The sequence below is a fragment of the Dipteris shenzhenensis genome, chromosome 3, assembly GCF_047967505.1.
Source record: "Dipteris shenzhenensis isolate YYH24624 ecotype China chromosome 3, Dip_SZ_1.0, whole genome shotgun sequence".
In the NCBI taxonomy this organism is placed as follows: domain Eukaryota; kingdom Viridiplantae; phylum Streptophyta; class Polypodiopsida; order Gleicheniales; family Dipteridaceae; genus Dipteris; species Dipteris shenzhenensis.
Window position 1 is genome coordinate 35,366,587 of NC_141598.1, and position 15,105 is coordinate 35,381,691.

Here is a 15,105-nt window from a genome sequence, read left to right on the forward strand (position 1 = left end):
CGGGATTAAGTGCCTTAAGGAATATAAGAGATTACTATAGCAAAGTAGAGGAAACAAGTGCCTCCATGTATCTCCTCTACGATGGTGGCGGTGATAGGCTATCTCGAAAGGAGTAGGGTACCTGCCCATGATCATATCAAGCTGCAAGATGACACAATTTACGGAGGGGTTAGTACAAAGAAACAACCTCCTAATAAACTACATAAACAATATAATTTGAGATCGATACTTACAAATTGGGCCTCCCATGATTCAACACCCCCTACTCCAAAATGCACGCTCCAATATTGCTTCATTTGGATCCTTCGTGCCTCCACATGCTGCAGACTGGGTTCCTCCTTCGCTGACTTCATTGCTTTCTTCCACTCATGCTTGTGAGCAGTGTGGGGCAGGCCCCTTGGTGGTTGACCTCCCTCGAGCCTGGCAAGCTCCGCTAGTGCCTGCCTCTTAAGCGAAGATCTTTTATTGCCAAGTATCGTAACAATCTTTAACTTGGCCCATTTATCTGTGAACTGAACATTGGGGGGTTTAGGATATCTAGAGCAAACAATAGCGAGGGTCTCATCAGCCAACCTCTTTGGATGGTCTTTGTAGTGAATAAAGTAATCTCTGTAATTGTTAGCAATTACAGAGCGCATGAAGGCCATCATGTCCTTCCCCTGTGCATCCATCAAGATGCCTCCTGTCTGAGTGATGTCATAGTAGATTGTACCATCACTCGGAGGCACGTCTAAATCATCTAAATCATCCTCATCCCCACCACCACCCCTCCCAAATCACTGTGCCATGCATCCCCCACCATTGTCCCTGCTACTACGCCTGCTATTGTGTTGTGTCGAGCTAGTACGCTGGCCACTCGTAGCTGGAGAAGTGACTCTCGATTGCACGGGACTACATGGACCACTCGTAGCTAGAGAAACGAGTCTCGACTGCACAGTAGTACGTCGACGGCTCTGCGAGGCAAAAGGGCCTCCTGATGGCATGGGGGAAGGGGCTCGGCTGTGTAGCCAGCTGGGCTGTGTTGACTCTGCTGGGGTAATCTCAGCTGGTGTGGGGTTGGGGTGGTTTGGAGTCTGTAGTGCCGACTCCTGGGGGGTGTTTAGAGTACCCATCATGTAGCCGTATAACTCCCCAGGACTGGGAGGGTGCCCTAAAAGATTATATAACTCCCAAAATATGGTCTCCCGAAGATCAAGTGAGCGTGAAGAGCTTCCTGGCCACATGATGAACTAGAAAAAAGAAAAAAAGAAGATTACTAATGAGTTGAGAAGAGAAAAAGAAGAGAAAAAGAGAGAAAAAGAGAGAAGGAAAGAGAGTAGAAAAGAGAGGAAAAGTGGGGATAAAAGAGAGGAGAAAGGGGAGGAAAAGAGAGGAGAAAAAGAGAGAAAAAGTGGGGATAAAAGAGAGGAGAAAGGAGAGTAAAAGAGAGGAGAAAAAGAGAGAAAAAGTCGGGATAAAAGAGAGGAGAAAGAAGAGGAAAAGAGAGGAAAAGAGAGGAGAAAAAAAGAGAGAAAAATAGAGGAGATAAGAGAGAAAAATTACCACGAAAAGAGAAGGAAAGAGAGGATAAAAGAGAGAAGGAAAGAGAGGAGAAAAAAAGAGAGAAAAAGAGAGGAGATAAGAGAGAAAAAGAGAGACGAAAAGAGAAGGAAAGAGAGGATAAAAGAGAGAAGGAAAAAGAGAGGAAAATATAGGGTGCAATCCCTTTTTTCAATCATGCTTTCCCTTTCCATCATTCATGCAATCCCCTTCTTCCATCATGCAATCCCTTTCCATCATTCATGCAATCCCTTTCTTCATTCATGCAATCACTTATTTCCATCATTCAATATGCAATCCTTTTCTTGGAAGTGGAAGTGGAAAGGGAAAGGGAAGAGGAAAGAGAAAGGAAAGGAAAGGGAAGGGAAGGGAAGAGAAGGGAAGGGAAGGCCAAGCTAGGGAAAAATAACAAAGCGCATCTATCTTCGCGTATAACAGCGCATCTATAAACGTGGCTATTTATTTCCAAAAATAGAGTAGATGCGTCTATAGACGTGCTCTTAGATGCACTCTCAAATGTGTCTATAGATGCGCTTCAACAGATGGACTATTCTAAAAACTCGAAAAGGACACGCGCCCGACACAAAAGCACAACACTAGTACCAAAAACAGCTTTACAATGTTTTTTATGATAATAAATGAGCTTAAATATTTGTACAAATGAAATAAAAATAGCCAATAAATATTTACAATGAAATAAAATGACCACTATAGTGATCAAGCTCCAATATGCCCCATGACATGTAATCCGTCCACTGATATCTGCTATCTGCTCATGCAATCTGCTCACTGATAAACTTCTTGGTAAATGGTGAAAGTTCTTATTTAATAGCATGTTATGAGTGTGAAACTGCATGTGAGCGAAGGGACTGACAATGATTAGGAACTAGTCAAAAAATTTTGGGCATGGCTTCTATTGGCAACTTGAAGAATTGTCTCTCCTCTAAGGCAATCTAATCTATGCTAAACCAATTTTTGAAGCGAAGAAAAGTAATAAATAATTTATTTTTCTGTGTTCATTTTAATGTGTTGGGGTTTAAGAGGCTTAAATATGCAAAAGAAGGGATTTTGATGTAGGGGCTAAACCTGCATGTGAGAGAAATGAAGAGCAAGTCTCTAAAGAAAAGTTAACATTTTTCAATTAAAAAGATGAATATATATATAAATATTATCTCACCTTTAAAACAAACCATAAATTCACACTTTTATAATTTTTTAAAAGTATAATATAAAACATGTAAATATATAAAACTTTCTCTCTTTCCTTTGAACTCCCTCTCTCTCTCTCTCTCTCTCTCTCTCAAGACTCCTAATTCTCCCTGTAGCCATAGAAAGAGCCTCAACCATGGTGGTATTCAGCTGCATGCAAAGTGGTACACCCATCCAATAAGCACTTGGTCGGATAACACACCTAAAATCATTTTTTTTAAATGGTTGTGCATGACATTGAGGAACAAACGGTGTTTAATGCGTGATATACCTTGCAAAGCATATCCAATGGCCAAAATACTTTGCACAAACCTCAACCTAGGTGTTATTGAGTTGCATGCAAAGTGACGTGTCCATCCAATAAGTACTTGATTGGATAACACACCTAGGACCATGTATTTTTACGGATGTGCTTGACACTAAGGCAAAAACGGTATTTAATGCTCAATCGACCATCCATAGCATATCCGATGGGCATATTACTTTACCTGCACCTCAACATAGGTGGTATTGACTTGTTTGCAAAGAGGTAGACCCATCCAATAAGTTCTTGGTCGGATAACACACCTAAGGGCATGCTTTTTTACAGATGTGCATATCACTAGGGGAAAAACGGTGTATAATGTGTAATCTCTTATGCAAAGCATATCCGATGTGCATAGTACTTTGCATGCACCTCAACCTAGTTGAACTTGACTTGTGTGCAAAGTGGATCCCCCATCCGGTAAGTACTTGTTTGAATAATACTCCTAGGTCTGTGTTTTCTAATGTTGTGCATCACACTAAGGCAGAAACAGTGTTTTATGCTCGATCGACAATGCAAAGCATATCCGATGGGCACAATACTTTGTACACACCTTAAACTAGGTGGAATTGACTTATATGGAAAGTATCGTGCCCATCCCATGAGTATTTGTTCAAATAACACATCTAGGACTATGGTTTTTTACGGTTGTGCATGACACTAAGGGAAAAACGGTGTATAATGCATGATTGCCTATGCAAAGCATATCTGATGGGCAAAATACTTTTCATATGCATCAACCTATGTGATGTTGAGTTTCATGCAAACTGATGCACCCATATCATAAGTACTTGTTCGGATAACACACCTAGGAGCCCGTTTTTGACAGTAGTGCATATCACAAGAACAAAAATGGTGTATAATGCATGATTGGTAATGCAAATCATATTTGATGGGCACAATAATTTGTACGCACCTCAACCTAGGTGGTATTGACTTATGTGTAAATAGGTTCCCCCATCCAATAAGCACTTGTTCAAATAACACACCTATGACCATGTTTTTTTATGGTTGTGCATGACACTAAGGCATAAATGGTATTTAATGCTCCCTCGACCATGAAAAGCATATCCGATGGGCACAATACTTTGCATGTGCCTCAGAAGCAGTGGTATTGATTTCCATGCGAAGTGGTACACCCATCCGATAAGCACTTGGTCAGTTAACATACCTAAAAGCGTGTTTTTTAAGGGTTATGCATGACATTAAGGCACAAATGGTGCTTAATGTGTGATATACCATGCAAAGCATATCCGATGGGCAGAATACTTTGCACTCACCACAACCTAGGTTTTATTGAGTTGCATGCAAAGTGGCATGTCCATCCAATAAGTACTTGATCGGATAACTTCTCCCACCAATAAATTAAGCAGTAATTAAAAATTATAATAAATGAGTAGATTATTAAAAAGAGACTAATATTTATGTAATTGTTACTATTGCAGCTTGCTTGCAAAGGACTCTCACAAGGGAGATGGCTATAGATTTTGTTCCAGGGATGGATGTGATTTCATGTAGCAAAAGAGAAGTAGTTGCATTTGCTACAATCCATGATAGTGATCCCAATTCAGTTTGCCACTTTCGAAGACGAAGATAAGGTGGCAGTTACTGTATCAAAGATTCTTATGGCAAAAATCTCTACACCAAATTTTGTACAAGGTTGACCGTGAAATCATGCTCTCATCTTTGTCTTGTAAAGTTTTATTGATAGTTTCTAGAACGACCTTCTTTGTCATTCCCAAAGGAAGATGTTGTTGACATTCGACACGTCCATCTAGCATTGTTTGTTGAAGATGAGGCTGTGCTAATGCATGGTCTTTGAGGACTTGCTTTAATGTTGCGGTTGCATTTATAGTGCTTCCATGGCATTTAAACTTGTAGGTATTTCCATGAATTATATGAACCACTTTTTTTTCACCTCTGCCCAAATGGTCCAGTATGTTCCATGTGGTCCAGTTAACCATTGATATCCTCGATTGCAAATGGGTCTCCCATTAACCATGGGTTTCAATCTAGGTTTACAATGTCTTGTGCTCAAATCTTGATTAGTGTCTTGATGAAGAAAGCATGAAGACTCTTGAAATATAGTTATGTCTATTAGGCGCTGTCTTACTCCAAATACCAAGGCGTATGGCTGCACAATCATCTTTCCCAACTTTTCTAATGCAAAGTCTCTTGCAACAAACTCGCATAAGCATCCTTTCCATATTCTTCGCCTCTTCATACTCACATACTTTCTTTTTGTAAATAATGTCTTGTGTTTTCTACTTGTAAGACCATCAAACCTCAAATCCACTTCCCTTGAATCTTCATCTCTATAATCAAATGCTGTGTGGGCTTGAGAATAATTTGATACCTTATCATATCTTAGAAATAGCAATCTGGTAGACATGTTCATTGATGTCAATTTGTTGCCAATGCCTCTTGAATTTTGTGGTTGAACTCTTTCTCCTTCGTAACTCAAGATTTTCCCATCTATATTCTCTAGCATGCTAGCAACAATATTATGAACAACATGACAAGTCTCAAATTCTCTACCCCCTTTGCCCTGCATTCGAGTGGTAACATCATGATCATTGTCATTAATATTATCAATTCCTATTATTGCATCACTTATCCCATCGATCTTTGCGTGTATTTTTCTTTGTGGTCCCATCTTATTATTCTCAGTGGGAGAGGAGAGCACACACAGAGGAGAGCACACACAAAGGGTTAAGGAGACACCAAAAGTGGTGGAGCAAAAGCTACTCTAGCTTATTCCTCTATCATATATATATGAGTATACATGGGCATTGTACAAGTGGGTGGGCAAACTGCCCTTTACCCCAACAACCTCCCACTTAAAGGCAGTGTGTCTTTAAGGGAGTATAGTACACATATAATACAATCAGCCATAGGCTGAAAAACAAGATGACCAAACTGTCATCCTATGCCCATTGGCACTTTACAATGTGCAAAGTGCATAGAGGATAAGCTCCTAGTAGACATCAAGATTGCAGTATAGAAAATGACAAGCTGTAGATGCTTGTCAACCAAGATCTCATGCCAGATCTCACTGGGAGAGTGAACTCTCACCACCACGTGCTCCTGTGCTAAGTCCATCCATAGCACCTGAACAGTCACTGTGCAAAGAAAATGTCTCTGTACCACGTGTGACCATAAGCACATGACCTACAATAGACCTCTGTTGGTCTACCCAACCTGCATTACCTACATGCTGCTCCTGGAAGCATAAGGACCTGATGTCCACAATTGCTTCCCTACTGCCAAAATCTGCCATAATCATGCTACCAACTCCCACTGCAACGGAAGCAAGAACCGGAAGTGTAGCCCCAATGGCAAACATGTGAGAACCAAGTCTCAACATAGTCATGGATGCATGAAGTACTATGGATGCCATATCAACCATAACTTGCTGCTCAACTGCTGATCTGTGATCGTCAAACCTACAGTGTTTCAAGTATGGAGCCAATACAGGCAATGGAGTACTCAGTAACTTCCCCCTCTCCATACTGAAACAACCAAGTATCTGACAAACATCATCAAGAACATGTAGCTCCCACTGGAAAGCATCCCTGTCCATAAGGAACCATATGGCAAGTAACCTCAGAAGGATAGCAACCTCTTGAATATTGAGACCATAACCTGTCTCACTGCGCATCACATCCTGAGCTCTCATAACGATATCAAACCTATGAAGCCAAGCTCGAGGGGATTGTTTTGGCCATGGAGGCACTTACGAAGCAAACATATCAATGATCCTGCCCATGCGCAATATGACCCGAGTCAATAACTGTAGAAACCACATATGTCCTAACATAACCAGCCAATGGATCATACCGAGCATCATTAGCCAAGGTATCATCCTCACCATGCATATCGTCATCCTCATTTGCAAGAGGCACTCTACATCCTGGGAGTAAACTGTAACTATCCATAGAAGATGCATCAACAATCTCCATAGGAGTATAAACCTATGGAATATCGAGACATCTGATCGTCTCTGACCAAAATTAGGAAGTAATCATAGCTGTCCCAACTTTATAACCTACTCACCGTGGGGAAAACCTCCCACTCCAAGGGATATGGGCTGCCCCTGCAAAGAATTCGGAGGTATCAGTGCACTTACACCCTCCTGGAATACCACTCTCTTGCTATCCACAGTCCTGGGCTATCTAAACATAGTATCCTCTCTGAAATAGACATTATGGCTGTGTATCAAATCTCTAGTTGAAGAATCCCATAACCTGTAGTCCCTACTGGACTCATTGTATCCAAGGAAGATACACCTCCTCGATCGGGAACCATGAGCATAAGCCTCGTAGCAAAACACACGTAAATTCTCATAACATGGTGCCTTGCCTATCAAGAAGTCAAATGGCACTCTACCATTCAGAGATCTCTTGGGTGACCTATTAAGTAAGTATGCAGCTGTCTTACATGCCTCAGCCCAATAGCATTCGGTAAGACCTGCATATCGTAGCATGCTACCAATCCTGTCCAATAGAATAAATGTCACAAAGTAAGAGGCGCCACCCAGTGAAACGGTAGGCATAGGCCCACAAACTACACTATGAACCAACTGCAATGGCTCAACATACCTCTCACTGACTATCTTCCTCACAAAAGAGGATCCTGACTGCTGATCATCATCATAATCATGACATAAAATTTGAGAGACATCCATAACAGGAATGTATCTCAATGTTGTAAGGGCTTCCATACCTGCAGTAGACATATGTCCAAGTCTGGCATACCATAAACTAACTAATGGGTGCTTACTAATCATAAGCATCTTATCTTGGACACCTAATACATGCAATGCATAAGAGAATCCAACCCGTGATCCCCTAGCCATAACCAGATTGCCTCTAGTAATTTTCCATGCATGATCACCCAAAGAGACATGATAACCTGCCTCAACCAATTGTCCAGTACTGATCTTGCTCGTAGCAAGTCCTGGTATATGTCTAACCCTCTGTAGAACAAGAATAGAGCCACTAGGCATAACAAGGTGGATATCCCCATAACCATAGACATCCATAGAATGATCAATGCCCATCAAACCACTCTCCACAATGCATTCCTGATATGCATTGAACCATGACCTATGAGGGGTCATATGACATGAAGCACATGGATCTAACATCCAATCACCGAGAATGGGTACATCAGTGGCCAAGAAGGAGGTGCCAGACATAGACAAAAGAATGCCTTCATCACTGCTACTGTCAGTGGAAACCTTGGCATCCACACCTTGAAGCTCAACATGCTTCTTCTCCTTCTTCCTGTCATTCTTAAGCTTGCTCTTCTTGTATTTTCTCAGCCATTTCCAGCAATACTTTTTCATGTGGCCATACTTTCCACAATAGAAACATCTAACACAAGTCTGAGAGCTAGACTTGCTCTTTGAATTCCCCCTTGAACATGACCCATGACAAAACATGTGTGCCTTAGGATCTATGGAGCACTCTAAGGTGGATGAAACCTATGTGGAAACATGATGAAGAGAGTGCTCATGACATGTACCTCAAGTCAATTAGGTTCCAAGAAAGATTAGCTTGGACTCATAAAGAGAATCTTGAGATAGTGCAAAGTGCTTTATTGAATTACTTCAAATGAACCTCCCTTTTATAGGTGAGGGTACTTACATCCATTTTGCTTGCTCACATGTGGGATATCTCCTCCATGCCATGTGGCAGCTTACCCTTTGCTCATACCTTTGCTCTACATATGCTCATGGCACCATATCTCTCAACAGGTTACACCCCCTTGGTGAAGATGGGTTGAAAAACCACCTCAGGTTACTACATTTATTAAAAGGATTTCATCCATGTATTGTGCAAAGAGTTTGAATTCCTTCAATGCTTGTTTCTCCTTAAGGTTGCCTAATCTGATGGTGAAGTTATATTCAAACTAGAAAAGGTATAAGTTGCACCAAAGTGGGGATCAATTGAATCCCATAAGGTGCATGTTCGAGAGGAGGCAAGTCTTAATTCTTATTAGCTCCTCCTTTGATAAAGAGGGAGTATGTCATGTTCTCTTGTCATTCTAGTATGCCTCTTTCCTATTTCTTGGACCAATGACAGTAGCATATGATTAATGAGAGTAAGATCCTTGTTCTTGTAAATTTTGATGTGGATCGAGTATCATTTGCAGGGTCAGGCATGCATATGTCCACAATTCTTACCATGCATCATGCATGAGTGTTCAAAACTATGCATTGACATGCTTCTAGAATATGTGTGAATGTATCTGATGAATTTGGTACTTTCCAGAAGACTTAATGCAAGAAAGGCACTTTTTCTTGCCAAGTTTTATGTGAAGTAGGTATCATTTGCATGGTCGGGCATGAGCATTTTCACAATCCATATGATGCATCGTGTATCAGTGTCAAAATATGCATTGGTGTGCTTCCATCATACGCGTGTGAGTTTGATTAGTATGATATTTTGTGTAGGCATAATTAATGAGAGGCACGCCTATGTTTTTGCACATTTTTATGTGAATTAGATATCGTTTGCATGGTTTGGGCATGTGTAGAAGCTACAATTCTTACCATGCATCATGCATGAGTGTAAAAATATCCATTGGTGTGCTTCTGGCATATGCATGTGTGTATAATGGGTATGATACTTTGAATAGGCCTTATTGAGAGCAATCTCTTTTTCTTGAAAAGTAATATGTGGATCAAGTATCATTTTCATGGTCGGCCGGGTATGTGTATTTTAACAATTGTTACTATGCATCCTGCATGAGTATTGATATGCATCGACATACTTCTAGAAAATGTGTATGTATGATTGATGGACCTCGGGAGTTTACTGCATAGTTTCAAGGGCTTTGTCACACTCTAACAGTACATCAAAGGACCAAGCATTTGACATTTGAAGAGCTTGGGCACTTGCTACTACAAGAGGAAGCTCGAGAGAAGTTGTATAACAATGACGATGATAAAGAACTTTTGGCATAGGACAAGCAATAAAAAGACCTTGACCTTGAGCAATTTTTAAAAATAGAAGTGTTGAGAGTTCTTTGTAAAAAAGCAACCATTTGATTTTTACTTTCTAAATTGTACTTCATGATAAATATGCAACGACATATGGATTGGTATGGCAGTTAGTAGTCCTGGATATTGTTCATTGAGCAATAATATTTGATCTATGCTAAACCTATTTATTTAGGGTGGGTGGGCCACATCAAGTGGCACCATTTGTGCCAATGCCCAGGGATGGGCACACTTTGGAAATGGGGATCCAATCATTCTTTCACATGTTTGGCTTGAATATAGTATCAATTCTAGGTTGAAGATGCTATGTTTCAAGATGGATTCACATGCAAAACAAGGTATGTAGGAGGTGACATATAGTTTCTATTTTTCTTTGACCTCATAACATGTATATAATTTTGTTTTACTTGCAATGCTATGTGAATGACTTTAATTTACCTATTTCTTAGTAGAGCTTAAAGTGCTAATTTCTTTTGCACTCTAAAGGGTATTGCCTTCTTAATTATAACATATGCTTTCTTAATGAAGGTTGTTGGAAGTGGTGGAAAGAACATAAAGTCTTAGATGGCTACTATGAGCTAGGGGCAAGGCTTGCAATTGCTAGAGGAGTTTGAAGTTGAAGAAATTGTGGCTAGACTAGGAAAAAGGTTGTTGTTGAACTTGCAAAGAAGCATCCTCCAAGAATAGCTAAATATGCTAGGAGAGAGGCTTCTATGAGGAGATATATTCAATCTTACTTTTCTGATTTGCTTCCAACCTTGCTTGCATGCACTTAGCAAAACATTAACTTAAAACGACACACCATGCAATAAGAAAGTGACAATACTACATGGTATTAATTTTCTTCATACCATGTTATACTATGCATACCAGACAGTAAAGTTTAGATACCGCATAGGGTTAGCTTAACTACCACATGGTATTATTAATATTTGTACGGTATAGTACCTTATATATAGTATGCACCCACCTCATACTATTTGGATTCCCAAGAATCTAGCTCTACTTGGAGTCTTAAAAAACAAAGAAGGACAAGCAAACAGGATAAATAAATCTTCCAAACAAATTTATAAGTTTTTGTATCCTTTTAAAAATTATTCAGTGTCGGTGGTGGGTTCGCTTAGGCTAGTTGATATCTACCCATGCTAGGATGAAAAATGGATAAATGCAAAGCTCTTGGTTTATAGTTTATCATTTAAGATTTGAAAGGATTGTTTTATGAAAAAGAGCATTTTTTTTGTAAGAAATTTGAAGTTACTTTCATGAAAATTTTAAAAAGAAGGATGTTTTTAATAGGCATCAACTATATAGCTTTTAAATATTAGTGAAAAAAGAAGATGTTTTTGGTAGCCACAAACCATATAGTTTTTAGTATTTATAAATTTGTAAAAAATCATATGTTTAGTAGTATAGTTTACAAAAATAGTAAAAAAGATATATGGTTTTGAAAGAAGGTATGTACGTGCCAATGGGGAGTCTGCGTATGTTGACTCGTAACTACTCGCATATGGATACAAAATATCTATGTCACATGTGCCAGTGGGGTCCATGTATGCTAACAGGTAACTACTCGCACATGGCTATGAAATTTTAAATAATATATTATAGTTTATAGGTACTTATTAGGAAAAGAGAAATACTTGACTTTGGCCTTTGTGGCTCGCATTCGCCAGCTGATAACAACCCATTGAAAGTCTAGCCAGTTGTGTAGCTCACAATTGCTAGCTTGTACCAACCTGCAAATTACATGCTAGAGAATGATATGGACCACACTTGGTTAGTTACTAGTAAGATGAAATTTGTGGCATAGTATACCATGCATTTATGTGTAGTTTGTAATATGTTTTTTTCATAATAATGTGTAGTTTGGCATAACAAGGTGGATATCCCCATAACCATAGACATCCATAGAATGATCAATGCCCATCAAACCACTCTCCACAATGCATTCCTGATATGCATTGAACCATGACCTATGAGGGGTCATATGACATGAAGCACATGGATCTAACATCCAATCACCGAGAATGGGTACATCAGTGGCCAAGAAGGAGGTGCCAGACATAGACAAAAGAATGCCTTCATCACTGCTACTGTCAGTGGAAACCTTGGCATCCACACCTTGAAGCTCAACATGCTTCTTCTCCTTCTTCCTGTCATTCTTAAGCTTGCTCTTCTTCTTGTATTTTCTCAGCCATTTCCAGCAATACTTTTTCATGTGGCCATACTTTCCACAATAGAAACATCTAACACAAGTCTGAGAGCTAGACTTGCTCTTTGAATTCCCCCTTGAACATGACCCATGACAAAACATGTGTGCCTTAGGATCTATGGAGCACTCTAAGGTGGATGAAACCTATGTGGAAACATGATGAAGAGAGTGCTCATGACATGTACCTCAAGTCAATTAGGTTCCAAGATAGATTAACTTGGACTCATAAAGAGAATCTTGAGATAGTGCAAAGTGCTTGATTGATATTACTTCAAACGAACCTCCCTTTTATAGGTGAGGGTACTTACATCCATTTGCTTGCTCACATGTGGAATATGTCCTCCATGCCATGTGGCAGCTTGCCCTTTGCTCATACCTTTGCTCTACATGTGCTCATGGCACCACAACTCTCAACACCTCCCCTTGGTGCCATGATCCTTTGGCTACTGCAAGGTGGTCAGATGTGAGTTACAAATCCATCACCTCCCCTTAGTGCTTGCATTGCTACTTAAGGTGGTCAAGTGTGGTTTACATGACAATACCTCCCCTGGGTGCTTTCATAGCTACTCTCAGGTGATCAGGTTTGATTACAAAATATATGGGCTGAGGGTGGAAAGGATTTTACTTTTCAATGCTTGATATCTATGGCGTTCTCATCTTTACTCGATGTAGCTTGATGCATGATGCTTTGTTTTTCCATTTGTTGCAAAGGTCTTACCAATTGATTTCTTTCAATATTGGCAATGTTTAATTGCATACAATGATTTTTACATGATAGGCGCATAGAGCTCGAAAAGACAATCACTTTTCCCTTTTGGAGCATGTCCAAATTCTTCTTGGATTGCAAGTTATGGCTTATTGAAGCTTTTGTGAAGAAGAGGGGCCTTTGATGATGTGGCACAGGGATTCACATGCTGAATTCCATACTGTGCTTAACAAGAGGCTGTGTGATTAGAAGGCACTACTGACTGTGCATGCTGATGTGGCTTAACTAACCCTAACTCTAACTTAACCATGGTGTGTTAAGTTGACCATACCCTGATCTGCCACGTGGCAAATTTTCAACCAAAGCATTAATCTAACCTAGAATCAACCACAGTCTACCACGTGGCTTTTCCTAAGGTCTGAGACCTTGGAGAAGCTCAGAAACGATGATGGCAATGCAGGCGTCAATGGAGATGCGACCGTCGACAAGGAACAGATCTTTCAAGTTGCCACGTTTGGAGACGGAGGAGAGTTGTTGTGGAGGCTACCGGTCCATTGTTGGAGTTGGATGCTGCAAGTAGGAGGCAGCTATCTGCTTGAGGCTTGGAGAGGAGCCTGGGAGCTACAGCTCGTGGCTGTAGAAGATTTCGTCGGCCTACTGATGGCTAGAAGCAGCCATTGAAGGGAGCCTTGCATTGAATGGAGCTGCCAGTCCACTGTGGTCGAAGGTGAAGGCTTGTGAGCGGGCTATTATCTTCTTTGGTCATTAGATCTTTAGAAGGTCTTGAAGGTGCCCTTTTGGAGGATGGCGCTGGAGCATGGTGAGCAGTCGAGGCTCTTGGTGGAAGCTTGTTTAGTCACTCGTGCAGCGGGAGTCTTCAATGGAGTTGTTGCAAGTGCTACAGGTCGTGGCTGTAGGTGAAACGATTGGTAGTCGACTGGTTGGAGCTAGCCCATGTGCATGGAGTGGGCGCTGGAGTTGGCGAGGGAGCTGTTGAGCGTGTGCACTGTAATGTTCCATCGTCACTAGTTCCTTGTCTGGAGGAAGGCCCTTTGCTCTGTAGACTGCCTGCTGTTGGGGCATCGTATGTTGAAGAGCTCCACTTAGAGTGGTTGCTGTAGTAGTTTCTTAGAGTCATAGTTGGAGTAGATGAAGTAACAAGCTCTATCTCCCCTTTTCTCAAACATTCTCAGGCTCTGTTTCTCAATCAGAGAAGAAGGAATTCTCGAAATTCTCTCGGAATAACTCTCAAACTCTCCCTATATTTCTTCTCAAAGCATCACTCACAATCTCTCAATGGAATGAAGAGAAATCCTCACAAAGAACTCAAGCGATGAACGAAAATATGGACGGAAGTTTTCTCAAAGTGGATGGAAATTTCTCTCAAGAGACAAAAATTTGTACTCAATCTACAACTAAAACTAACCTAGGAGAAAAACATGAGTTCGTAAGGTGTGCCTACAACTAATCTAGGAATGGGAGAAATCCTAGTGAACTACTAATGAGCTAAACTAGGAGAGCTAAACCTATGCTCTGATACCATGACAAAACATGTGTGCCTTAGGATCTATGGAGCACTCTAAGGTGGATGAAACCTGTGTCGAAACATGATGAAGAGAGTGCTCATGACATGTACCTCAAGTCAATTAGGTTCCAAGATAGACTAACTTGGACTCATAAAGAGAATCTTGAGATAGTGCAAAGTGCTTGATTGATATTACTTCAAATGAGCCTCCCTTTTATAGGTGAGGGTACTTACATCCATTTGCTTGCTCACATGTGGGATATGTCCTCCATGCCATGTGGCAGCTTGCCCTTTGCTCATACCTTTGCTCTACATGTGCTCATGGCACTACAACTCTCAACAACCTGTTTCTACCAATTGATCTACCTCTGGAGTGCATATCAAGGCTGTATTTCAGTACATCAGGGCATTTCAACCCATCATGCTGTAACATAATGCTATCATGGTCATACATTTGGCATATACGAGTATAGAACTCATATGCATGGCAGTCTACACCATCCTGTACCTGCAAGTAGACTGTACACCATATACATGCCAGTCTACACCATCCTATACACCATCCTATATCTACACCATCATGCTATAACATAACACTATC